This window comes from Crocuta crocuta, unplaced genomic scaffold, assembly GCF_008692635.1.
Source record: "Crocuta crocuta isolate KB4526 unplaced genomic scaffold, BGI_CrCroc_1.0 scaffold131, whole genome shotgun sequence".
Lineage (NCBI taxonomy): Eukaryota > Metazoa > Chordata > Mammalia > Carnivora > Hyaenidae > Crocuta > Crocuta crocuta.
In genome coordinates this window covers 16362757-16388602 of record NW_027528977.1, presented here as the reverse complement: position 1 = coordinate 16388602, position 25846 = coordinate 16362757, and the positions used below count along the sequence as shown (strand labels likewise).

The window sequence follows — 25846 nt, the reverse complement described above, 5'->3', positions numbered from 1 at the left end:
CATGGTGAAGAATACAGAGAGATACAGACTCTTAAATCAGGCCCGAGATAAATCCTGGCCATTGAATCCGACCTTGATGACTTTGGGCAAGTTAATTAACCTCTGTGAGTCTCTCTGCATCTATAAAATGGGACGAGTACTAGGACCTACTGCGTCACATATTGAGAAGGTTAAGGAAAGTTATACATGTCCACTGCCTGCCCCAGTGCTGAGCACACAGCAGGTGCCAAAAACGTGAGCTATCAACAGGAGTCTTTTCCCCCCAACCTCCGCTCCGCGGCATTGCCCCATCTTGTGTTTAAGAGATTTTTTGCCGACTACATGGGTAACTAAGGAGAGGAAAAGCCATGTTCATGCTCCTGGATTTGCAACTTGTCCCATCCTTCTGTGATATCATAATTCGAGCAGCAGCCCACAAATCTGAACACCAACCAGCCCTGTAACCGGTCCCCACCTCCCACACACTTTTCATCACCCACTCGCGCATAACATCTGGGGCCTCTACTCCCATCCTACCATCCTGTGAGCTGTCCAGGTTCCGTGTCCAACAATACTCAGAGAGTTGGTATCCTTAGGAGGTAAGAATACCGGGGTCTCTAGGATCCAAGGCAGGAAGCCCTCTTCCAGGGGAAGCTGGAATTTTGCAAAATGGGATACAGGCAGGGGCATCTTTTTAAAATCCCTCTGCTCTGGGGGACCTGAACACAGGTTTCATTTTTCAAGGGACCTGGATGCTTATTAAGGGCCCCAAGATTGGTTTACTCTGGTTTCAGCGGCTGCTTGACCTCTCCCTAGCCCATATGGAGGAGGCCAAGACCCACCTGGAATTAAATCCAGGCTATATAGGCAGTTCAGGGCAGTCGAGGCCTTGAGGGCCTGAGGCAGGTCCTGCGCTGAGTGATATTTTTTGAGCAAGGTTGGCTCCTTCTACTCATTCAGGTCTCTGCCTAAGTGTCCACCCCAGAGAGTCCTTGCCAGACCTCCAAATATAAAGTCCAATGCAGCCTGTTTCCTCTGCACATTTTCCTTTTCTATGAACTCATGTCACTTATTCCAAAGCATCTCACATATATATTTGCTTACCTGTGCTTGCCTGCTGCCCCTAGACTGTCAGATCCCTGGGAAGAGAAGCTCTACCTGTCTTGTTCATACTATGGCCCAGCATGTGCTACTTTTTGCACGGAGGAGATGAGGGAAAAGAACAAAAGACTTATAAGATGCCACACAAAAATCTAGAGTCCTGCCTGCCATTGGGGCATAGAGTACAGAGAATGTCCTTTTCAGAAAGGTAGGAAGGACAGTAATGCTCTTTTACTTTTGAAGTTCTAAAGCTTTATGACACATACATGGACTGACCAGTCTCTGACATTGTACACAAGGCCTGACCAGTCTCTGACATTGTACACAAGGCCTGAGCAACTCAAGGTCATTTTATCTGGATGTATGGCTGGCCATTATGTATTACCCATATTCTCTCTCTCATCCTCTCTCTTGCCATATCTAGTGAATCTGCTGAACCCAAATTGCTCAGGGCCTGTACATCTAAGTACATGGAGGGGTAAGGCAGTATGAATTTAATGAGAGCCGAGAAATCTGAAGTATTGGTAGGAGCAAGTGGCTGGGGAGATGGTGGGGGAGGAGAAGGAACAGGAACAGTCAGGGCTTTGCTTTGACGTGAAGTCTAAGACAGATCAACAAAAGAGGTCAGGTCAAGACTCATGTCAAGCTAACTTCCCTCACGTGGCCACAAATGCTTCCCTTTGCTTCTCTGAGCTGGCAACAATGTTCTCAGTACATGGGGCTGCAGAGAAGGATGGGGAGCAGGGCAGAGAAGGGGAAGCCTTGTTTGCCCGAGGATTAAGAAGCAATCTCACAAGGCTGCAATGACTTTGTAGGCTACAGAACAAAACTTCCAAAAGGGCAAAAAGTAAACCTAGTTCTTGAAGGGGACTACACATCCATGTAAAAATAAACTACAAACCACCTAACCAGAGGAGAACAAAGCAACACCCTTGACAAATAGATTTGGCCCAGTTCAGATTTTATATATATTATGAAATAATAAAACAGGAGCAGCTCTGGCCACCCTCCTTGTCACAGCAACTATCACTACCTGCTCCTTCTTAGACAGCTGTTCTTATGCGCAGGATGGAGTGTACAAGGCCAGGTGCAGGGCATGTTTCCTGGTGACCCTGAATCCAGTGGGAGAGCACCTGCAGGTGTGCATTTAAAGGCTGTGGGTACATGTGCCAAAGGATGTTGGAATTCTGAGTTTCAGAAGCCAGTGAGCAATGGGGTCCCATAAGCCAGAGTCTGGCAAAATGCATGTTCACACGCAGACACAGACACACGTGGACAGGCAAGAACAGTTTCTGTTAGGATTGTCCCAAAGTAATACAATCTGTAGCTGTGTAACTTTGTGTAATAACCTGTCTAGACCATTCTAATCTTTTGATAAAATTAAGACACTGGAATAGGTACTCTCTAGGGGCTTTCCAGGTTAAAAATTCTAGACTTCTATGCAAACATTACTTTCTCTCTATGCTCTTTTGTTTTTCTCTCCCCTGCTCTTCCTGTTTCATCTTCTGCCTTTCTTCTTTTCTTCCTCTTGGCCGAGTGCCCTTCATTTGCCTCACAGGGGCCAGTGACCCCCAGCAGCCAACCAGGAAAGCCAGCAAACCAGCAACTGTTTTCACAAGGTTTGGAGTAGCTGATGTCCCACAGTTATGATTCAACTATCTAGCTCCTAGGCTCTAAGACAAATCCCCAAGCCTCTTGTTGAGCATTAAATAAGACATACCAGCCAGTCAGCAAAGGAGTCTTCTGATTGAGTCCTGGTGGTACAGAACAATAAATACGGCACTGCGCCAAGAAGGTTAGTCTAATACAGAAACAGGTGCACCCAAAATGGCAACATTTCTGCTGCAGAAATCAAGACAGAGTTCATGGGGGAAATCTAGCAATGAAGGTATTATGCTAATTATGGGAGAAGTGACTTTTGGGGATCTAGAAAGCCCTCCTAGGAGAGGGAATGATAATGTGCAAGTTTAGCAAAACATAATATCCTCATTCTTCATAAAGTGTATCTACTCTTATAAATTGAGAAATCACATCATTTGGGATGGACTCATCCATTAAATATATGTAATATATATAGTTATTATTTGTTGAGTGCTGTATGCTATGAAATGCATTAAATTCCTCATACATAACTCATTCAGTCCATAATAAAATAGGAGATTGATGTCAGCACAGTGTTAAGGGCATGTTACTAGTCACACAGATTCTGGCTTTCTCTGCACCTCTATTTTTTCATCTGTGAAATGGGACAAATAACAGTATATACTACATAGGGTTGGTGTGATTTTTCAATTAAATATTATATAAAGAACTTAATACAATGTTAAGAATGTAGTAAATGCTCCATAAACATACTTATTGTTGATAGAATCATTCTTCCACATATAGCTACTAATGTCTAGAGAGCATAAGTGGGCTCTCTGAGGTCACATGGATAGCATGTCACCATACTCTGTCATCCCTCGTGATATAAACTACCACTGCTTGATGGCAATTTCTTTAAATTTTCCAGTAAACTCTGCACATTCTGTGACTTGACCTACAATCTACTTTTAAAAGTCATTGTGGATCTGCAGGTCAATTAATCTTACCTTGGAAAAGTCATGCAAATGTATGGCACATAGAGTAGGGCCTTAGAGTTAGAGATGCCTGTGGTCTTTACCTTGAGATCAGTAGATCAGGCTGCTTCATCATCATCTGTGATTCCTCTTTGCCCACCCCTGCCCCTCATTCCAGACTCTTCTGGAACATTCCCTTTTGTTCTTCCCTAATGACCCAGCTCACCCCAGGCACTGGCTAACAGAAAAATCAAGGAGTGAGCCAAGAAGAGCTATGGCATGAAATGGGGCTGAAAAGGCAGAGACCCAGAAATGCTGGAGGCTCTCACAAAAAGAAGCTTTTAAGGAAAGGAAAGCAGCTATCTTGAAGGACATTCATAACACTCATGCCAGCCCTTGATTACAGCAGGGTGGAAAGGGTGGGCCAAATTGCACCCCATTTGCAGCCAGCTCCTCAGAGTCCACTAAGTGTTTCCCATGAGCCTCTGTATGGCAACGGCCAAATTTCCTGTAGAAATGGTTAACCTCAAAGGTGTGTGCTATAGCAGTAGCTAGGAAGCATGGCATAAGTGGCATGAACAACTGGTCCTAGGAGGCAGTCCTAGAGGAATTTTGTCTATAAGGAAAAGAAGAAAGTAAGACAAAGAAAAGCCTAAGGAATGCCTTAGTGTCTTCAAGAAGCTCCCAAGTTTTATTTCATTTATTTGCTTATATGGGGAGAAGCCAGAGAAGTAATGTGGAGCCAATGAGGATCAAAGAAATGAAAAGGGGCTTAAGCTGGAGAAAAATTCCAGTTGGACAAGACAAAGCCCTTTTTGAATGCAAGTCTGATAAGATTGCTAGGTTTCACTGTTGAGTGAGGTTATGGTTCTGAATCTTCAAAAAGCAATTCTAAAACCAAACCCCAAACCTTCCATCTCCTCCCCAGTCCTATGTTTCCTACTTAAGAATTACCAGCATCATTTATACCATCAGTATTAGAATTATCTGGAAAGCTTATATAAATGCAAGTTCTCAGGCCTCAACTTAGTCACTATTGAGCAGCATCTCTGGGAGACAGGTGCTCCATAAACCACAATTTGACAAGTTCTAAAGGCGATTCGTATTTACATGGAAATTGGGGAGTGAACAAAGGCAAGGCACCTTCCACCTTGAATTTTCTGAATATGTGCATTTTATCAAAGTCATCAGAGGGCTGCTACAAAGGGCACTAAAATAAAAATAAAAGCTGCCTTTCCCAGAGAAATGGGTTGCTCCATGCTGGAGCACTACCCTGACCCCAGGGCACAGCCAAGCTGATGAGCTGAAGATACAGGTTCTGTTGGTAACCCTTGATTACCTGAGAGGGGGCTGCCAGGCCTCACGCTGGAGGGATGGGGGTGGGAAACTTCACTTAAGGGCAAATTCCTGTGCCTAGAAATCAGATCTGAGTGCAGCACTGCCATCTCTACTAGAGAAAGAAACCTTACAGTGATTTATCTTTCTCCCTCCTCTCATCTCTGAGTTGGGTGCTGAACTGTGCACTTACTGATTTGCTTTTCACTCCTGGGCGTTTGCAGTCTTCTTACCAAGGGACTGAAATCATCTCCACCCATTTTAAGGTATGTGACTGCTGATCCTAGGGGAAAGAGGAGGGCTGGAAGGCACTTTTCTTTTTTTATGTTTTTTTTTTTTTTTTTTTGGGCGGGGGCTATACTGTGTTTTTGTTTTGTTTTTAACTTGTCTTTTTTTAAAGTATAATTGACATACAGTATTATAGAAAACAGCTTTTTTCCCCCTTTCTATTGCAACTCCATCTTTGGAACACGAACACAGGAGCTGGCATAAGGGGCTTATTTCCCTGGGGGCGCCTGGGTGGTTCAGTCGGTTAAGTGCTGACTTCTGCTCAGGTCATAATCTCATGGTTTGTGGGTTCGAGCCCTGCGTCGGGCTCTGTGCTGACAGCTAGCTCAGAGCCTGGAGCCTGTTTCAGATTCTGTGTCTCCTTCTCTCTCTCTGACCCTCCCCTGCTCACGCTGTGTCTCTCTTTCTCTCAGGAAGAAAAATAAATAAATAAAAAAGGGACTTCTTTCCCTGGACACTCTTGTGGTGACTTCTTCAAGGTTGTGGAGAGAGCATTTTTACTTCTCTCTGCTGGGTTGCTCATTGGCACCCAGGATTGACACCTCAACTCTGTTGATTCTTCTAGGCTGATTTGCCTCCTTCTACTCTGGGCTGTTGGGTGACAGGAGGGAAAGTGCTGGTCAGAGTTGTTTCACAGAACTTTGAGCTGCGTCGTGGAGAGGGCAAGGAAAGTGACACTGTGTTAGGAATTGGAATCACCCAACTGTGTCAACTCATTCCTTATGACTGTGACTCTCTCCCCAGTGTAAACACTATCCCTTCTCAGATGTGGGAGCTGCCATTTTTCAGAAATGGGGAGGTAAGTGGTGGAATGCCTAAATGAAATAACACTGCCTGCCAGTCACAGTCTCATTGGAAATCTTGATTCTATTCCTTGCTTTGCAACCAATTGTGGGTTGTGCCATATGCAATTTGTTACTAATTAGAGTCCCAAGCTAATTCAGTTAAAAAAAAAAATTGGAAAGACCTGTAGGATCACTCCCACTCCCATACATTCTGATAGCTTCCTTGAAGGAAAAAGAGGATTAGGCTTACCTAGATTAGTGAATTTGTCTGTACCTTGCATCTTATTTCCCATGTACTCAGAAGGCCCATAATTATGTCAAAATTGTGACATCCATGAGAATCAGAAAAACTAATGGCCCAGCAGTGTTCAGCAAATTGTGATCACCTACTACCTCTACCATTTGCTTAAAATGAGCTGGAGAACATGCCCAAAATGCAGATTCCTAGGCCCTGTCCCAAAATACTGAGGGTGGAATCCTGAAATCTATATTTTTAATAAATGTTCTCTTCATAGTTATCACACCTTTCCTTCGAATCATAGCTGAAAATACTTCACTTTTATAAAGGACTAATTAAATAAGTTCCCTGACTCCTCCTATAGCCTCCTAATCCATTTGCTATTGCTGCCTCCAGCACCCACAGAAAATACACATACTTTTTTTCAGTTCTTGGTAAATAGTCTAAAATGTTCCTGTTCCATGTTTTGCTTGGGAATAAGTGTGTTCCCTGGTCCAGAAAAGAGACTGGCAAACTACTACAGTCCTCAGGCCAAATCTGGCCCACTGCCTATTTGTGTAATAAAGTTTTATTGGAACACAGTCATGCCATTTTGTTCACATATTGTCTATGGCTACTTTTATACTGCAATGCAGAAGTGAGTATTTGCAACAGAGACAGTATGGCTTGAAAAGCTGAAGATACTTCCTATTTGGCTTTTTGCATATAAAGGTTTATATGGTTTAGACGGGTGGGAGAGAATGATTAACTGTTGGACAAATCCATTTCTTTGTTTTCTTGCACCTATCTAGACTACATTTCCCAGCCTCCTTTGCAGTTAGACCTGATCAGGTGACTGAGTTCTGGCCAAAGAAATGAGAAAAGGAATTGAGACTGGCCTGGCCTGTTAAATCTCTCTGACTTGATCCTCCTAGCAGCAGACAAGCCTAGCCTTGAATCTAGGTGTCATCCTATTGAAGATGGCAGAGCTTCATGAAGGAGTTTGAGTCTCTTAGTCATTACTTGGAGGCAAGCCACTCATGCATGGAAAAGGAATTTTGGCTTTACGTGAGAGAAATAAATCTCAATCAATTTGGGTCATTATACAGTATATTAAATTCACTTGTTAGAGCAGCCCAATTTAATTTAATTTAAACACAAAGTTCCCTCCATAGGTAAAAGAGTTAAGGAGGGAGGTCCTTTGCATCTTCAATGCAGGATGGGAAATGAGGGGTTGCTACTTGTTTATAGGGAAAGAGAAAGGTGGAGAAGAATCAGGACAGTCATTGTGGGAACTGTTTTGCCTAAGGGCCCTACTCACATCCTGTAATAATGCCAGCATAATGAGTTTGTTCTCCCCATTGAAGATGGGGAGATGCTCTGTCATACACAGTGCTAGAGGGGGAGATTGGCCCCTTTTTCCAGGAAGTAAGTATTTTTGGGGGATATGGAACAATCTAGTATCAAGGGAAGTATCTTGTAGAAAGCCATGAAGTGCTGGGGGAAAGAGTTCTGATAAGGTGTGGCAGACTTGGCTCTCAGATCTTTCCTGAAAAAATGTGTACCTTAAGGCAAGTCACCACCCCTTTGAAGGCTTGATTTCCTCATTAAAACAAGTCTACATCTTTTTTTTTAAATCATTTTATGTATTTATTTATTTTAAATGTTTTATTTATTTCTAGGAGAGAGAGAGAGAGACAGCGTGAGCAGGGGAGGGTCAGAGAGAGAGGGAGTCACAGACTGAAACAGGCTCCAGGCTCTGAGCTGGCAGCACAGAGCCCGACGTGGGGCTCGAACCCACGAACCACAAGATCATGACATAAGCGAAAGTCGGACGCTTAACCGACTAAGCCACCCAGGTGCCCCAAGTCTACATCTTTAAAATGTCAGAACCAGACTGGATTTCAGATATAAGCTAGCTCAGTGGTTTCCAAAGCAAGTTCCAAGAATCTCTGCAATCCCTCAGAGGTACCTTAATATCTTCTGTAAGCTTTAAGGGATGGGTAGGGGGAAGATTCTGGGCTTCCCGCTGACTGAACCAGCACAGCATGACTTTTTATTTATTTATTGGGGGGGATAGTATTTTAAAGTGATAACTGATATGTTCCACACCTCCCCCACCAATACCTATGCACTTTCTTATGCCAAGCACACAGGAGATATTCTACCTTTGCCTTAGGGATGGATTGCCCTATACAACATAGAGAACAAAGATATTAACTTTTGGTTTTTAAGTTTGAAAAATCTAGACCTGTGCTGTCCAACATGATAGCCACTAGCCACGTGTGGCTATCTGAATTTACATAAATTAAAATTAAACATTCAGTTCATTGGTCAAACCAGTCACATGTAGCTGTGGCTACCATAATGAACATTTCCATCATCATAGAGAATTCTGCTGGACAGTGCTGATTTTTTTTTAAATTTTTAATGTTTTATTTATTTCTGAGAGAGAGAGAAAGAGAGAGAGAGAGAGAGAGAGAGACAGCATGAACAGGGGAGGGTCAGAGAGAGAGGGAGACACAGAATCTGAAACAGGCTCCAGGTTCTGAGCTAGCTGTGAGCACAGAGCCCAACGTGGGGCTCGAACCCACAAACTGTGAGATCATGACCTGAGCCAAAGTCAGATGCTTAACCGACTGAGCCATTCAGGTGCCCCTGGACAATGCTGATCTTAAGCCCTGATCAGCTTGGCGTATATTGGGTTAGTCAGAATTAGTAAATTCTCTGCTCCAAAGATTCTTCTAGTTGGGAAAAATATAGAAAAGGATCATGAAGGGAGTTGAGACACATATAGGCATGTGGTAGTGACCCCTTTCTTAACCTTTCTCTGCCAAGTAGTAGGACTGAATGTAGATTGGAGGAAGAATGATAGAAGCTGAGGTCTGAGGACACCGACTGTGTCAGGTGAAGCCAAGTGAGGAGGCAAGGCCTCTCAGAATTCCCTTTGCTCTGTCCTGGTGCAAAAGCATTAGAGAAGAATGGATTCATGGTGGCATTTAGCAGTCTTGAAAGATAGTCTTTGAGAGTTTCCCACAGCCTCTGAGGAGCAAGGAAGTAGAATAATTTCCTGTGCTGGGCAGAATTGCAAGGAAGAAGGAAGGTGGATGAAAAGAGGTGGTTGTCTTATTGGACGTCCAGGTAGACAGACTTAAATACCATGAACTAGATGCCCATCACCTCCTTCCTCAAGTGGACACCATTTAAACACCCGGGAGCATGGACACAGCCCTTGGAAAGAGGTTAGGGCACCCAGCAGTGTGCAAGGTTTAGTTTTTGTGGTGAGTGGGCATGGGTGAGAAATTGTTATATATACTGATGTTTGTAGACTGAGTTTATATCCACTGTGTATTTTTTATATTTTTCTTGTACAAACACAATCCTGCTGCTGAAAATAATGAAAGGCTGAATAGTTAGAGGAGTCAGAGATCAATGTTTCTTGCATCTAAGGGTATCCTATTGGACCAAATGTGTCTGGGGTAACAGGTAGATGCAGGAAGTGGTTTAAGACCCATCACTGTTTTAGATGAAACATAAGGCGTAAAGGTGATAAAATTCTCTGGCATGTGCCCTAACTTTCCTCTCAAGGGGAACAAGAGCCATGACAAGTAAACAAGAGAGTATGTGCTCTGTGCTTAATTAAACACAGAAACTCACCAAGAAGGAACACACCGCATCCAAGCTTAAAGCCCTGCTTTGCTCCACAAGAAAATGAGCAAAAGGTAAACAGGCATTAAGCAAAAATGCATTACTTTCTTAGAGAAAACACTATAGCATTTGTACTTCTAGAGGTGCCCAGTCTAAAATGATGTTCTCTGGGGGCTGAATCTCTCAGTCAGTTGGTGTCCAACCTTGACTCAGGTCATGATCTCATTGTTCGTGAGTTCAAGCCCTGTGTCAGGCTCTGTACTGACAGCTTGGAGCCTGGAGCCTACTTCAGATTCTTTGTCTCCTTCTCTCTCTGCCCCTCCCCTGCTCACACACTGTGTCTGTCTCCTTCCCCCCCTCCCCTCTTGCTCTCTCAGTAAAAAAAAGAAAAAAAATATATATATATATATATTTTTTTTAATGATGTTCTCTGGTTATATGAAGAGGCCCAAGAAAATGAAAACTCTGACTCCCATGATCTGAGCATATTCTCTATGAGTTCCTGAAAATTTCCTAATCAAGTTATTTATTGTCACACCAGCCACATTTTTATCACTCTGGATGGCTATCTTATGGTAAGGGGCTGCACAAGTGTCCAAATGCACACAAGCATGTATAATGCAAGCACACCGAAGAAGGTCCTAAGAACTGGGACCTTTGGTATGAGTTCTTCCATAAGGTCCACATGCTGGTGTCTAGAGCAGTGAGTTTCATGGCAGAGATGGCCTTAGGGTTTCATTTCCTCCATTACTATAAGAAAATGACTTATTTTTCGTAAAAGAAAAAAATAAGTTGTATTATATTAGGGTTTTATTTTAAAAAAGGAAGGAGTGGACCTAAAGAACAAGACAGGGATGTCCACTCTTACCACTGTTATTCAACATAGTATTGGAAGTCTTAGCCTCAGCAATCAGACAACACAAAGAAACAAAAGGCATCCAAATAGGCCAGGAGGAGGTCAGACTTTCACTCTTCACAGATGACATGATACTCTATATGGAAAACCCAAAGATGCCACCAAAAACTGCTAGACTAATCCATGAATTCAGCATAGTTGCAGGATGTAAAATCAATGCACAGAAATCAGATGTATTCCTATACACCAATAATGAAACAACAGAAAGAGAAATCAAGGAATCGATCCCATTTACAATTGCACCAAAAACCATAAAATACCTAGGAAGAAATCTAACCAAAGAGGTGAAAAACCTATACACTGAAAACTAAAGAAATCTTATGGAAAAAATTGAAGAAGACAGAAAAAAATGAAAAAAAATATTCCAGTTCCTGAATAGGAAGAACAAATATTGTTAAAATGTCAATACTACCCAAAGCAATCTACATATTCAATGCAATACTTCTCAAAATAACACCAGCATTCTTCACAGAGCTAGAACAAACAATCTTAAAATTTGTATGGAACCAGAAAAGACCCTGAATAGCTAAAGCAATCTTGAAAAAGAAAATCGAAGCTGGAGGCATCACAATCCTGGACTTCAAGCTGTATTACAAAGTTGTAATCATCAAGACAGTATGGTACTGGCACCAAAAACAGATACTCAGATAAAGGGAACAGAATAGATAATCTAGAAATGGACCCACAAATGTATGGCTAACTCATCTTCAACAAAGTAGGAAAGAATCCAGTGGAATAAAGAGAGTCTCTTCAGCCAGTAGTGCTTGGAAAACTGGACAGCTACATGCAGAAAAATGAACCTGGACCAGTTTCTTACACCATACACAAAGATAAACTCAAAATGGACGAAAGACCTAAATGTAAGACAGGAAGCCATCAAAATCCTTGAGGAGAAAGCAGGCAAAAACCTCTGACCTCGGCTGCAACTTCTTACTTAACACGTCTCCGGAGGCAGGGGAAACAAAAGCAAAAATGAACTATGGGACCTCATCAAAATAAAAAGCTTCTACACAGTGAAGGACACAATCAGCAAAACCAAAAGGCAACCAATGGAATGGAAGAAGATATTTGCAAAGGACATATCAGATAAAGGGTTAGTATGAATAATCTATAAAATACTTCTCTGACTCAACACCCAAAAAACAAATGATCCAGTGAAGAAATGGGCAAAAGACATGAATAGACACTTCTCCAAAGGAGACATCCAGATGGCCAAATGACATATGAAAAAATGTTCAAGATCACTCATCATCAGGGAAATACAAATCAAAATCACACTGAGATACCACCTCACACCCGTCAGAATGGCTAACATTAAATAGCTCAGGCAACAACAGATGTTGGCGAGGATGTGAAGAAAGAGGATCTCTTTTGCACTGCTGCTGGGAATGCAAACTGGTGTAGCCACTCTGGAAAATAGTATGGAGATTCCTCAAGAAATTAAAAATAGAACTACCCTACAATCTAGAAATTGCATTACTAGGTATTTATCCAAGGGATACAGGTATGCTGTTTCAAAGGGACACATGCACTCCAATGTTTATAGCAACACTATCAACAATAGCCAAAGTATGGAAAGAGTCCAAATGTCCATCAGTGGATGAATGGATAAAGAAGATGTGGTATGTTTGTATGTCTATATCTATATATCTATGCATCTATATATCTATATCTATATCTATACTTATATTTACATCTACATCTCTATCTACATCTATCATGGAGTATTACTTGGCAATCAAAAAGAATGAAATTGTGCCATTTGCAACTATGTGGATAGCTAGAGGGTATTATGCTAAGCGAAATTAGTCAGTCAGAGAAAGACAAGTATCATATGACCTCACTCATATGAGGACTTTAAGATACAAAACAGATGAACATAAGGGAAGGGAAGCACAGGTAACTGGAGGGCATGGGCTAAATGGATAAGGGCATTAAGGAATCTACTCCTGAAATCACTGCTGCACCATATGCAAACTAACGTGGATATAAATTTTAAAAAACGGAGTGAAATTTTCATTTAAAGAAGAATGATTTAGGGGTGCCTAGGTGGCTCCTTCGGTTAAGCATCTGACTTTGCCTCAGTTCATGATCTTGCGGTCTGTGAGTTTGAGCCCTTTGTTGGGCTGTGACATTCCAGAGCTTAGAGCCTGCTTTGGATTCTGTGTTTCCCTCTCTCTTTACCCCTCTCACATTCATTCTGTCTCTCACTCTGTCTCAAAAATAAACATTAAACACTTTTAAAAAGAAGAATGATCATAAGACTAAAGATTTTCATAGGCCCTTAATGTTCTTTAGGTTCAGCTCTAGACCTCTGGGTTGGAGGCTGCTGGCAGTGAGAGGAAACTATGGTGAACTCCCCAAAAGGCTTCTAAACTCACTGGGAAGTCTCCTCTCTCTCTCTCTCTCTGTCTCCTCCTCCTCACTCCTACCCTCTGTTCTCTTTCCATCCTACTCCTAGCTACCTTCTCTCACAGATGTCTTCTAGAATCTTCACCCTTCCTCCTGTGCCTCAAACACTTGGGCTCCCCCACTATATTAAAGGCCCTGTCTGCAAGGTGCTGGCAGAGATAGTAAAGTTGGGTGGGTGTGTCAGTGTGTGTGTAAGGGAGCCAAGGGCTGGGTTTTCTACCTGTGCTTCACTCATCTCTTCAGACAGAGGGGAGCAGGTACGCTAGAGGCAGGTGCATTTTCAGAAAGGGACAAAGGACTGAACCCATGGAAAGGGAAAGAACGGTTTTCTCTCCCCAATGGAAACATTTATATTTTGAATTTGGAGAATTTGATTTTTCCAGAAGGTTACATTGGGTGCATCCTGAGCTACGGGCCTCATGAGTGCTATTTTATTTATCCTCAAAACCAGGTGGGATATAGGCATAATTATTCTCCTTTTATGAATAACCAATGGGTGGATCAGAAAAGTGAAGAACATGACCAATCATCTAGCTGGTAAGCTTTTGAGCCAGGAACTTAATCACGAGAGGAGCACTAAAGTCTAGCAACTGGGAGACTCCAGGGCAGCCAGTCCACCCTGGGAGGAAGAGGAGAGCCATTGAAGAGGCTGTGATAACAGCTCATGCTAATAAGCACTGACCTTGTGCCTTATCTTGTGAGCAGCAGGGCTGGGATTTGGCTAAGATCCTAGAGTTTGAGAACTACATTGCCCCAATGTGAGCTGTGGGCAGACACACATTCTCTAACTTCAGGAGGCAAATCTTCTCAGTGAGGGAAGGAAGCTGTCCATCACAAACCTCTCCCTGGGTAGTGGGAGCAGATATACTTTTCCTGCCAGAAGTTGCCAGAAGGGCTGTGAGGCTTTAAGGTTGACTAAGCCATAATCCTACTCTAGATCGTGATGCTGCTTCCGTTTCCAGAGCAACAGCACGGAACTGGGAGAACATACGTGCTATCAGATTTGGACAGGGAGGCGAGCAGCAGTGTTTGTCACTGGGAACGGAGTGTGACACAAACAGCCTGGGCTCCGTGCCTTCCCCAAGCTGTCACACGCACCCCATCCTCCAGAAGCAAACTGATAGCAACCCAGAATACATCACTCCCTACTTGTCTTTAAAGAAGAGTAGCAGAGGAATGGGGACAGAGGAAAGACAAAATGAGGAGGAGACACAAACCCAAGACACAGGGACAGCTTCAAACAATTCCTACCTAGGCATGTAGGGCTCTCACAGGGCCATGGGATCAGAGGCCAACTGTGACTCCTGAAGTCTCCAGACACATCCAAATCTCACTGAATTAGAAGACAATCAGTACACTCAATTACTTCTCATTAGGACATGGCTCTTCATTACTGTGGCTGGTGCTTTTTCAGAGAAGAGGTCTGACTGGAAGTGTGAGGGCAAAAAGTGCTGGAAGTTTCAAAATGTAATCCATCCTCTTTCGCTGGGCTCAAATCAGAGAAGCATATGAAGAAGGGACTTTTCCAGATCCAATTCTGAAATCAGTCACAGAATTTAGAGGATTTAAAAAATTATCTTGGATCCAACTGGAATCTTAAGAAACTATCACTCACAGAAGAATAGGAGTGAATTCAGACAGCCCCAGCCCAGTAAAAAGCAGCAACTTGGGCTCCTAAGTGCCTGAATCATTCTGGAAGGTCATACTTACTGCATGTCTCCTTCAAGCACCTCTGCCCTGTGGTGGATTCTGTAGATGTGATGTACCAGAGACCAAACCACGTGGGCCCAGAGAAAAGTAGAGAGACTCAAATTTCCCTGGAACAGATGGTAAATTCTTCACTTTTTTCTTGTCTTTGATTTTGTTTTCTCATGAGCTCCTTCTGTGGGATGCACTATGGGGAACCCAGGAATACCTGCTAGAGACCAGGCATGCAGGAAACCTGGACCTGTTTGTGGCAAAGGACCCAAGAGATGGCTGAAAGCAACTTTGTTCTTGACAGAGGGAAGCACATAGCTCTGTGAGCCTTCTAGAGTCATGGTATGCAAATAATTCAACAAATGGCTTAACAGAAATGCTGTCAGAAAAAGAATTTCCAATTCTATCACCATGGTGACAGCTCATCAAAGAAAAAAAATCTAAATCTAAAAATTGCCTTCTTTGGCTGATGAAAAATAATAACTAGGGCTCCCAGGGCTTGTACCTTATATTAACTCTCACTGCCACCCCCAAATTTCCCCTAGCTCCACCCTCATACATGGCCAGGTTTGCATATAGTTACAGCCACCTGTGACTCCCCAAGATGCTCTTGAGCCCAGGAACTTAAAAGAGGAGTGGCTCATTCCCCGAACTCCTAAAGTCCTAGCCTGTCTCCTCTCCCCATGCTCTTGCTGGCATTCATTAACCCCCGACCCCCGGTTTATTGGCTGTCCATAGCAATTTCACAGATAGGGCATTTCTGAAAGCAGCTACAAGTCCCAGGTTGTATTGACTCCAGGGATGGAATGCTGTTATAGAGGAGGCTAGTATGTACTGAGGGATTGAATCAGAAATGGGCACTTGTGACTTCCTTCTGTTCTAAGGGCTATGCCACAGCCTAATTTTTATATTAAAAACCAGATTGTATAAGTCTCCAAGGCATTCTGAAACAGACAGCATATATACTTTGCCATTTCAAGAACTGTGATCCAAGCAACTGCTGAGGGAGTGAAGTTTTCAAGAAGTGGGGCCAAGAGCAGTGACGGAAATACAGAAACTGCAAGTTGTTGGTGCAGGGAGGCTTGCTGCATCTTGCAGGGACAAGCAAAGCCCAGGAGCACCCAGTCCATCAACTGCAGATTATTGAATTCTGACATGGCCACACATTGGAACACTGCAAGATTTTGACATACAGACAACTGAAGATCTATGCTTATTGATGTGGAGAGATGTCCACAATATGTTGTTAGCAAAAAATGAGGCTACAAAACAATATATACATAATGTAGCCCTATTTAAGGTAGATCTTTATGTGCATATACGTATAAAAAATAGAAGGCTGCATAGCAAAATGTTAATGACTGTTACCTCTTGTGGTTTCTCCTTTTTATCTTTCCAAAATTTTGGTGCCTAAAGCAGTATTTTATGCAGTGATTTTATATTAATATTCTAATCAGAAAAAATCCATAAAACTCTAAAGTGACATTAAGAGTGACTTTTCGGGGCACCTGGGTGGCTTAGTTGGTTAAACATCCAACTTCGGCTCAGGACATGATCTGACTTCATGAGTTCAAGCCCTGAGTTGGGCTCTGTGCTGACAGCTCAGTCCCTGAAGCCTGCTTCAGATTCAGAGTCTCCACTCTCTGCCCCTCCCTAGCTCATGTTCTATGTTTTAAAAACAAATAAACATTTTAAAAAAGTGACTTTTCAAGAATAAAAGATAGGGATCGGGTCTCTACCAGGCACTCTGGTGGGAAGTAAAATTAAAGGACCACATGGTTTCTGCATTCACAGGGTTTGAAGTCTAAATAAGGGGATACATGAAATAACCACTAGGTCCCAGATCTTCAGGAGTAAATGAGCTCAACATTCGATGATGGTGGATCATGTTCTCACAGGTGGATAGACATAGAATGGTGGTTAATCATCTAGGTTCCCATCCCAGATGGATGTGACATTGATCAAGTTGCTTATCTGCCTGGAGGCCTAGTTTCCCCATCTGAAAGTGGGGTTAGTAACAGCAGAGGGTCTGCCTCAGAAGACTGCTGTGAGGTTTAGATGAGGTAAAGACAGAACACAGTGCAGGCAGGTTTACATTCAGGAAATACCAACTATTACTATTACTATTACTATTCATTACCATTCTCACCAAACACTCTGTGAAAGCAGGTGTGGGCAAAGCATAGACAAGAAAGAGGGCCCTTTGGCATAGCATCTCCTGATGCTGACAGTCCTTTACCTTCTGGGAAAGACTCTTCCTTTAGCTTAAGTGTTTGAAGAAGTTTTAAATGAAATGGCACTCATTTGCTCAGGAGCATGGGAAGCCTGGCCCACGTCTCCTGGGCACAGTGCAGTATTTATTGTAGTGCTTAATCTGTTGGTGACCTAATCTGTTGATGAAGCCAATCAATGGCTCCCCCCAACCCCACGCAACTGACTTGTTCCCCTCCAATCAAAAGGCCATCTTTAATCTGATTCCTTTTCTCTCAACTCTCCACCATGACCCACATGTCATTTCATTCCTTCTTTCCCCTCCTGCAAGTAATCAGCCTGGTCCAATTTGCTTGTATAAACAGGAGGCCTAGGTGGGGGGACGTCACTTGGCCATGGCAGTTCTGCTTTTTATACATCCCCCTGCCTTGTTTCCTGAGACCTTTCAATAGAACCAGACTTGGAGGAGAGTTATATTAAACAGTTTGACTCCAAACCTAAACAGCCCCTGAAGCATTAGTGGTTCAAAGATCTCCTGGTGAATTTATGAAAAGCCATTGATCTGGGAAGAGGTGTTAGCGGACTTGAAATGCACTAAGAAAACTCCTTTGCTGGCAGGAGGCAGAGTGGTTTTCATTAAGGATCTGCCCTTTATCTTGTCACATCACTGACCTGCCCAAGCCGAGATGGGTATTTCCCCTTGCCTTGAGAGGAGGCTGCCTCTGGTTAGAAGCCGATAAGAAAGCATTCATTTTTAAGACATACACAAAGGACAGAAGTGACTTGCTCTGCAGAGTGTGAACCCCAAATCTCCTTTATATTCTAACTTTCGTGACCACCTCTGATGCATAAAAACCTTGAGAGCACCATGGGTCATTCTCCAGTGTTTGGTTCTCAGGACTAGGAAAATTGGGGGGGAAATGCAAATCCTCAGACATCAGAGCTTCAGGAACTTGAAATGCCACCTAGAACACAGTCCCTTCTAAATCCAAAGGACTATTTATCAGCTTCAGGGCAGTGTAAATTGCCTTAAATCTCCATTCCGCTGCATACTACTAGGTGGCCATTCCTTCCTGTCACTGCCATGATTTTTCCATCTAGAAACTGGGCCTGATGACCTCACAGGGTTGTTGCAAGGATTAAATATGGTAATACATGTAAAGTGCTTTGCACAGTGTCTGACATAAAGTTGACGCTTGATAAATGCCAGCTATTATTATTGCTTGCTATTACTATACTATTATTTACGTAGCTTAGAAATTGTAAGCAACACTTTGCAGGTCATGCACATGTGCATTTTCCTGGAAGAGGTCTATATACTTAATTTTCATTTTCTCCTAAAGGGGAAGAACCACTAATCTAGGTAGACTTTCTCCTTTAATTGATGAGTAAAATCATGCCCAGAGGTTTAGAGTGTTCTTTCCAAACAGATACAAGGCCAGAACCAACCAAATCTGTTGACTCATTGTCCAGTGCTTTGCAAAGTTCTGGAGACATTAGTGAAGGTAGCCCAAGTCTTACCCAGCGGTGCACAGAAGTGATCTGTGGAACAGGATTCCTGTGGAAGAGGAATACATATTGGCAGGGTTAAGGCAGAGGGGATGTTTAGGGGTCTGGAGGTGTGATGGCTGTGGAGTTGCCAAAAAACTCCTTGACAACAGTAAGAGGAGAGGCAGTGGGTAAACCAGAGTGAAGGGGGCAGTGGGTGGTGGCCACCAGCCAGAACTTTCTCCGGTTCCAGACTCCTTTGCATTTCCCATACATAAAAAAGCACATTTATCCTAGAAGTTTTATAACATCCAAGAGAATATGCATATTTGACTTAGGAAATAAGTAGTTTTGAGTTCAGAGTGATTGTACCTCCATTTTCCAGGAGATGCAGCCCCAGCATCATGAGGTTTGCATTCTTTCTCCTTTGACCAAGTTCTTCAAATATTTTCATTTTCCCTAGTTCAGTGGTTCTTAAGTGTGTCTTGGGACCACCACCATCAGTTCCCAGAAAACTTGTGGGAAATGCAAGTTTGGGGGACTCCTTTAAACCAACTAAAGCAGAAAGTCTGGGGCAGGTCCCAGGAATGTGCTTCAAGAGGGTCTCCAGGTGACTCTGAAGCACACTCAGCTCTGAGAACCACTTATTTAGGCCATCAGTGTGGTAGAGAAATGTAACAAGGAAAGGGGGCTTAGAAAAGTCTAGAAATTTGAGTCCCTGGAATACTTTTTTTTTTTTTGGTATGGAATAAACTGAAACTAGATTAGTAACCTAGTTTCTCTTGTATTTTGCAAACAAGAGATCTTGGAGGGAAGTGGAAAATAAATTTCAAGGCCTTTCATCTCAGTTACCATGACATGTTCATTTAGCATTGTGTGGAGAGGAAGGGAGAGAGGGAAGGAGGGGCAGCGGTTAGGCTTGTAGAGGAGAATACACAATTCCAATGGAATCCACTGTAATTTAGGGGCAATTAGCGTCTGCACATTCTCCATCCATGAGGCTCCATTAATCCAGTTAATCCTTATCTTCCAATCAAAACAAACATCCTTGAGTGTGCTTAGGATCCTTTTAACACGTCCTGCCCACCTGGATGCTGTCCTCTGCCTTGTAATCCAGAGCTTTTAGGAGCCACTTCAGCTCCTGGGAAGGGGGAACAACTCACCGTCTTGGCTGGGTCCTGCCAGCTCCTTGGAAATAAGCCCTCTGGGGCTGCACCCTCGCCTGAAGCATACGTACTCTGGCTAAACCTGGCCTCTCCCTGTCATTACGCAAGTCGTTCTTGGTACTCCCTTGCTATTCTGGGCAGTCTTCCCTGACAACTCCTTGACTTCCCCTTGCCTAAGTAATGCAAGAGCTTGGATAATACTAATGCCTTGCATTGCTAAGGCTTTCTGCTGTTTCCGGAGGCCTTTCTTATTTGTTTCACGTGATCCTCCAAACTTCTGTAATATCATTACCCCTCTCCACTTTCCCACCCACTTTCACCCCCTGCAATTTACAGATGGGGGTCATTGAGTCTTCCAGGGGTTACATGACCTACCAAATTCCCACAGCTAGTAACTGGGTGACAAGGTAGGTTCAAACTCAGGCCTCTTGATTCTCAGGCAAAGACCTTCCTGCTATAGAACACTGTCTCTTTCTGATTACGCACCTAAATCCATAACACTAATGAATAATGCATTGGTTCTTTCACTGTGTTTATGTCTTTGGGATGCCTTTGTATCTGTGAAAATCAGTGTGTCTTCATTTAAAAGCCGTTATGGAGAAGAAATCATATCTGTGTAACTCAGGCTCAAATAATAATATAAAGTGTTTTTACCTATTCAAAATATTTTCTTTTTCTCTTATTTTGTCTACAAAACAATCCAACGAGTAGGATAAGCAGTGTTATACCTATTCTAATGGTAAGGAAACTAAAAGTTGGCCAATAAAAGCGACTTCTTGGCTCAGAAGTAGAAAGTGGTATCATTGGGAATAACATACAGATTTCTAACTTCTGGTGTTGTATTTACTTACTAGATTCACAGTTTTAAAATTGTGTTCTGAGAACTGTAGGGTTCTTCTACGCTGCCTCAGGAACTCCTGGGGGAGCCACCGAAAGGTGGGACTGGCAGTGCTTTGGGCATCCCACCTTGGGTTTAACTAGAGTGTTCTTTCCCTTACAGAGCAACTTGGAAGCCGCTGGTAGGTTTTCATTTCCTGTATGGACTACCCAGCATAGTAGCAGTACTAGTCAGGTATAGATAGTGGCTTCAGGATAGTACTGTTGCAGGTGGCCCTGATCAGCCTTGAAGTTCTTGCAAACACTTCTGACTTCCCGACTTGCTGTCAGTGTAGGAGGTGAAAACTGCACCCTGTCCTCAGAGAGGGTAAGCTACCCCACAGCCTTTTCATATTTCTGTTCATGAGTTCAACAAATATTTGTTAAGCAATTACCATATACTAAGTTCTGTGCTAGGGTTTGGAACTAGAATGGTAGAAAACTAGTATGAAGGTGACTGACACCCTGTTGTCATGCAGATTCACACCAATAAATAATTCTGGATCATAATAAGGACTGGGAAGGAAAGATCTGCCTGCAGTATGAAAGAGTAAGGGCAGGGGAGGGGATCTCATCCACTAGGAGGTCAGAGAATTCCCCCCCATGGAGATATACTGAATCAAGGCTTTCTTGGCAGGGTAGAGAGGGACAGGGAGAGCATTCTTGTTGCATGAAACAACATATTGTCTAGATATGAAGCAACAAGAATGTGGCCTGTTTGAGGGCTATCAAGGGCATGAGCTGGCTCTGGCCAGAGTAACAGGAGATGGGACACGGGTCAGGCGGCACGGGGCTTAGAATTTATACAAAGCAAAATGGACAGCTATTGCAGAGATTTAAGTAAGGAGTGTTATGATGGATTGGCATGTTTCCAAAGATGATTTTGGCTATTGTCTGCATGAAAAAGAAAAAAAAAGAGGTTTTGGTTAAGAGTATAAAGTGAAAAAAGAGTCTTTGAGGAGTCTCATTAAGGTGGTTTTGTATATACATGACCTAACTGGCCCAATTCATTTCTAATACTAGAAGTAATACTGAATGCTCTTGAGGGTGGAGCAAGTTATCAGAAATGAAATCCGTGGTCACACAGTGAGAGATGCCCTTGGAGATTTTATAATTTAATGTGGAAGAGAGAGAGCAGGCAACATGGACAAGAACAAGAGTGGTAAAAATTAGAAAGTTCTACTTTAAATTTGGATAACAAGGTCCCAGTCCTGCACTACCACATCTTATCTGTAATGTCAGACAGCCTATTTAACCAAGCCCTTAGTCCTCATTTTCCCCAGTTGTGATGAGGGGCTAATAACCCAACCACAGCAAGTTATCAGGCAACCCAATTATATAATGTAAGTCAAGTGTTTTGTAAATGGTAAGACATTCTTAAACTACAGGATGCCATTATCATTAACCATGTCAGTATATACACAGTAATTATAATTATAGTTCTGAGTAAATATGGAATAACATTTTTTATCTCCAATTGCATCCCCAAAGTAAGTTACTAGACACCAAGGAATTTGTGTTCTTAGATGGGTTCAGAGTTTCACCATATTCCACCATAAATCTACCTTTATATTTTCAAATGAGAAAAGTTGTACAATTACTTGGTAATTTTATGTTTTAGAATTATATTTACTCAGAATTATGACTACAGCCATATTTGCCTCATACTATATTTCCCAAACCCTAGCCATTTATGTTTAAAAGTCATACTTTTAAACCATAAATGTGTAAATATTAACTATTTTATTTAAACTGAATTTATATATATTCCCTTCCACCTTTAGCTTTAATGAATTTAAACCTCAAGAATACCACTTGTGAATATTCTTTCCTAATTCACATTAAAATAGGTGGAAGGCTATCAACATACAAATAATCTGAACTATCAGGCTCTCATATAGCATCAGCAGTAAACACTACACTTGGGAAATGATAGCTTATACCATTCATATTTCAGCAACTTTTTTCAACATCAAAATTAATAGGGCCTTTCGCTAGCCAAGGGGTTCCTAACATTGGAATCACCTGGAGAGTTTTTAAAACTCTTGATGCCCAGCTGGACTCCAGATCAATTAAACAAAAATCTCCAGGCATGGGACCCTCAGTATTGTGCCAAGTTCCCTGGGAGGATTCTCATTTGGACCCAGGTTGAGAACTGCCCTAGATTCTTGGGTGCCTTCCAGGACTGCCTGGGCCTCCTAGGACTGGCCAGATATTGAGGACAAACTATATGGGAAAATCTGGCAGCAATGTGGAGTCAATCACTGTTTTTGTCTCATTCAGAAGGGACTAGCCATCTGGATAAAAACTAGCAATGCTACTACTAAAGGGCAATATTAATTGAAAGCTAAGTTTACATCAGTTACTCCTCCAAGTAGTTTATGAGAATTACTTCATTAGTATTTATAGGAATGCTGCAAAAGGAACACTGTAATAATCTGTTTCTGAGATGAGGCATCTGAAGCCCAGAGAGGTGTAGGGACTTGGCCAACGTCACACCGTAGTAGTGATAGAGCTGGAAAGGAGGATCCTTGAAAGCAACCCCAAGTCTCCATCCTTTCTTTTGGCTTCCTACTTAAAACAGGTATCTTAGGGCCTAGAATCCTGTTATATGGACCAGAATCTCCTATCTCTGTGCCTTTTTAAAAAAAGTTGTTTGTATCTTTATTTTGAGAGACAGAGAGAATGCAAGCAGGGGAAGGGCACAGGGAAAGGGGGAAAGAGGATTTGAGGCAGGCTCTGTGCTGAGAGCAGAGAGCTTGATGGGGTCCAATTCATGAACCATGGGATCACGACCTGAGCTGAAGTCTGACACTTAACTGACTGAGCCACCCAGGTGCCCCTCTATGCCTTTTTATTCGACTTCTTTCCCTGTCCCTAATTTTGCAGATTAGTACATTATATCAGTGTGCAAAGAAAGGCTTGTAGAGGCTGTAGTATTTCCCAGGTCCTATAATGAACTCCACGTGTGGTCTTTGGAGGGTCCCCTAACTTCTCTTGGATGTGCTTTTTCTCATTTGAGTTGCAATAATAAACTCTCTGCCTCGCACCCATTAATGTTGGAAGAGGAGGCATCCGAAGTGTTGGGTCCCCACTGCTCTTCGCCCTGGGGAAAGCTCCAAGGGGAGGGAAGGATGGTTTCCAGCAGCCCAGAAGTCACTTTTCTCCTTTGTAGGATCCAGTTACACCCAACAGACTTCAGTCTGAATAAACAAAACTAGATTAACACACCTAGGGAATCTTTGAGTCCAGTCTCAGTTTTTAGCATCCAGCTACAGGGAGGTGAGAAGAGTCTGTTGTTTTCTAAAAGGGAGATGAAGAAACAACCCTCCAATTATGCAGCAGATTCTGCCTCACAGTTGAATAAAGGGCATGAAATCGGATGTTTTTCAAGCTCAAAATAAAGCAGTGGAAAATTCACCTCCCTTCTCCTTCTATAAAGAACATCTAACGCATTGCGTTTAATTTCTGAATAGGGCAATGTTCTTTTTAAGGGAAATGTTAAGCAGGGATTAAAGACACGATGGGCTGTGTAACTCTATCCTCAGCCCTTTCATTGTTAATAGTATTTTTTTTGGCGGCGTCTGTGCAGAGATGTGGGAAAAACCAAAGTCTTATGTAAATGAGAAGTGACACACTGATAAACCAAGCGCCAGACCTGAGGTCTTAATTACACAGGAGTCTAGATGTCAGTGTGAATGCAGTATATTGACGTTCAGAGATTTCATTCAGTATTAAGTTGGACGACCTTCTTCCGGGAGCAGAAAGCAAAGCACAGGTTTCTCATTACTCACGGCCACGTTCGCAAACGGCAAAGGGCTACTTTTATGCCTGGGCGCTTCTCTGGATAGAATACGTCCTTGAACTCTGACACCCCCGCCTGCTTGCAGTTGCACAAGCAGAGCAAGGTGTTTGCAGGTGTTTTTCCAGCTGTGGAGTACACTGCAGCTAATTGAAAATGGTTCTTAAAAGCAAAGGTCTCTAATGGCATTTTCCCCCTCTCCCCCTTGACACAGCCTACCCTCCCCATTTGGCATCATTTGTGGCATCTGACACACTGTCAGAGGCATGATTTCAACAGCTAATACTCCTGTGAGGTATATGAAAGCATTAGTAGCCACTTTTTAGGGGTGGGAAGCCTGCAAGGTCAATAATTAACAAGCATTTGTGTTGCTGAACAGGACACTTGGGGGACATAGCTCACACAAGGCGTTGCTGGTGGACTGGAGTCCAGGGAGGTTTACACCTCCTGGCCCAGGGCTCTTTTCATTAGCTTGACACTGTGGCCATTATCCTAAGGGGTACAGGCTGTGTTTTTAAAAGGGGCTTGGGCAGAACCTAACAGTTCTCAGTGGGTGTTAGGGTCTTTGCCTTGGAACAGAAAAATAATACATCCTTTCCTTCCACCCGTACTAATTAAAGTGTCAGGATGGAGCCCCAACACTGATTTGACACATGACATGACGTCCTTGTAATCTCACGTGTCTTAGGCTAACATCAAAGCCCCGTCAAGGAAAATGGAGCGGGATACTTAGTGCGTGCCCGTTGTAGTCTGACATATAACTCCATCCAGCTTCATTCACAGGCCCTCGCTCACCAGGAGATTAACCCGTCAGGCCGCCGAGTGAGAAGGGACAGAGCAGACCCTGACAGGAGGCCGCAATGCAGGGGAAATCAAAACAAATCCACCTGCTCAGGGAAGACTTTCCAGACACCTCGTCCCCCTGCGGACATCTGTGGCAAGTGTCATTGCAACCACTGGTGTGGCACTGGGTCATTTATGACTGCCTCATGACATTGTTTTTCACTGTTGTCTTTGCACTGATGTTTGACGACTTTGTGTGATGGTCTCTTCTCACTGCACAAATAAACCATGGCACCTGGAAGGTGGGGAGCAGAGTGAGCACATGTCTATTCTAGCAAACTTTTCTGGTGATTCCACGAAGGGCTGGCTGATTTTGTTTTTGTTTTAGTTTTCAATCTGGCATGCGCCAATACTTTCTGGAGACTACAATCAAAATGAAGGATCACAAGGACGAACATGGGTACGGACGTCTTAGTGTCAAAGTATGATGTGTCTAAATGTTTATGCTCAATTTCTGTACTTCTCTGTCTCAGACCAGTAACATGCAGTTCGTCAACTGGCACCAATCTGCATACCATGCTTT

The 25846-nt window shown here is 42.9% G+C and overlaps 1 protein-coding gene and 1 long non-coding RNA gene across 2 annotated transcripts in view; one reads left to right on the top strand and one right to left on the bottom strand.

The window, feature by feature from the left end:
- Positions 1-25846, bottom strand: part of SLIT3 (slit guidance ligand 3) — a 598836-nt gene that overhangs the window by 321109 nt on the left and 251881 nt on the right. The gene's annotated exons all lie outside the window — the stretch shown is intronic.
- LOC144225904 (uncharacterized) lies at positions 456-25575 on the top strand. The gene is made up of 3 exons (XR_013333464.1): positions 456-578; positions 5143-5239; positions 25264-25575. It is a non-coding gene; the product is annotated as an uncharacterized LOC144225904 (long non-coding RNA).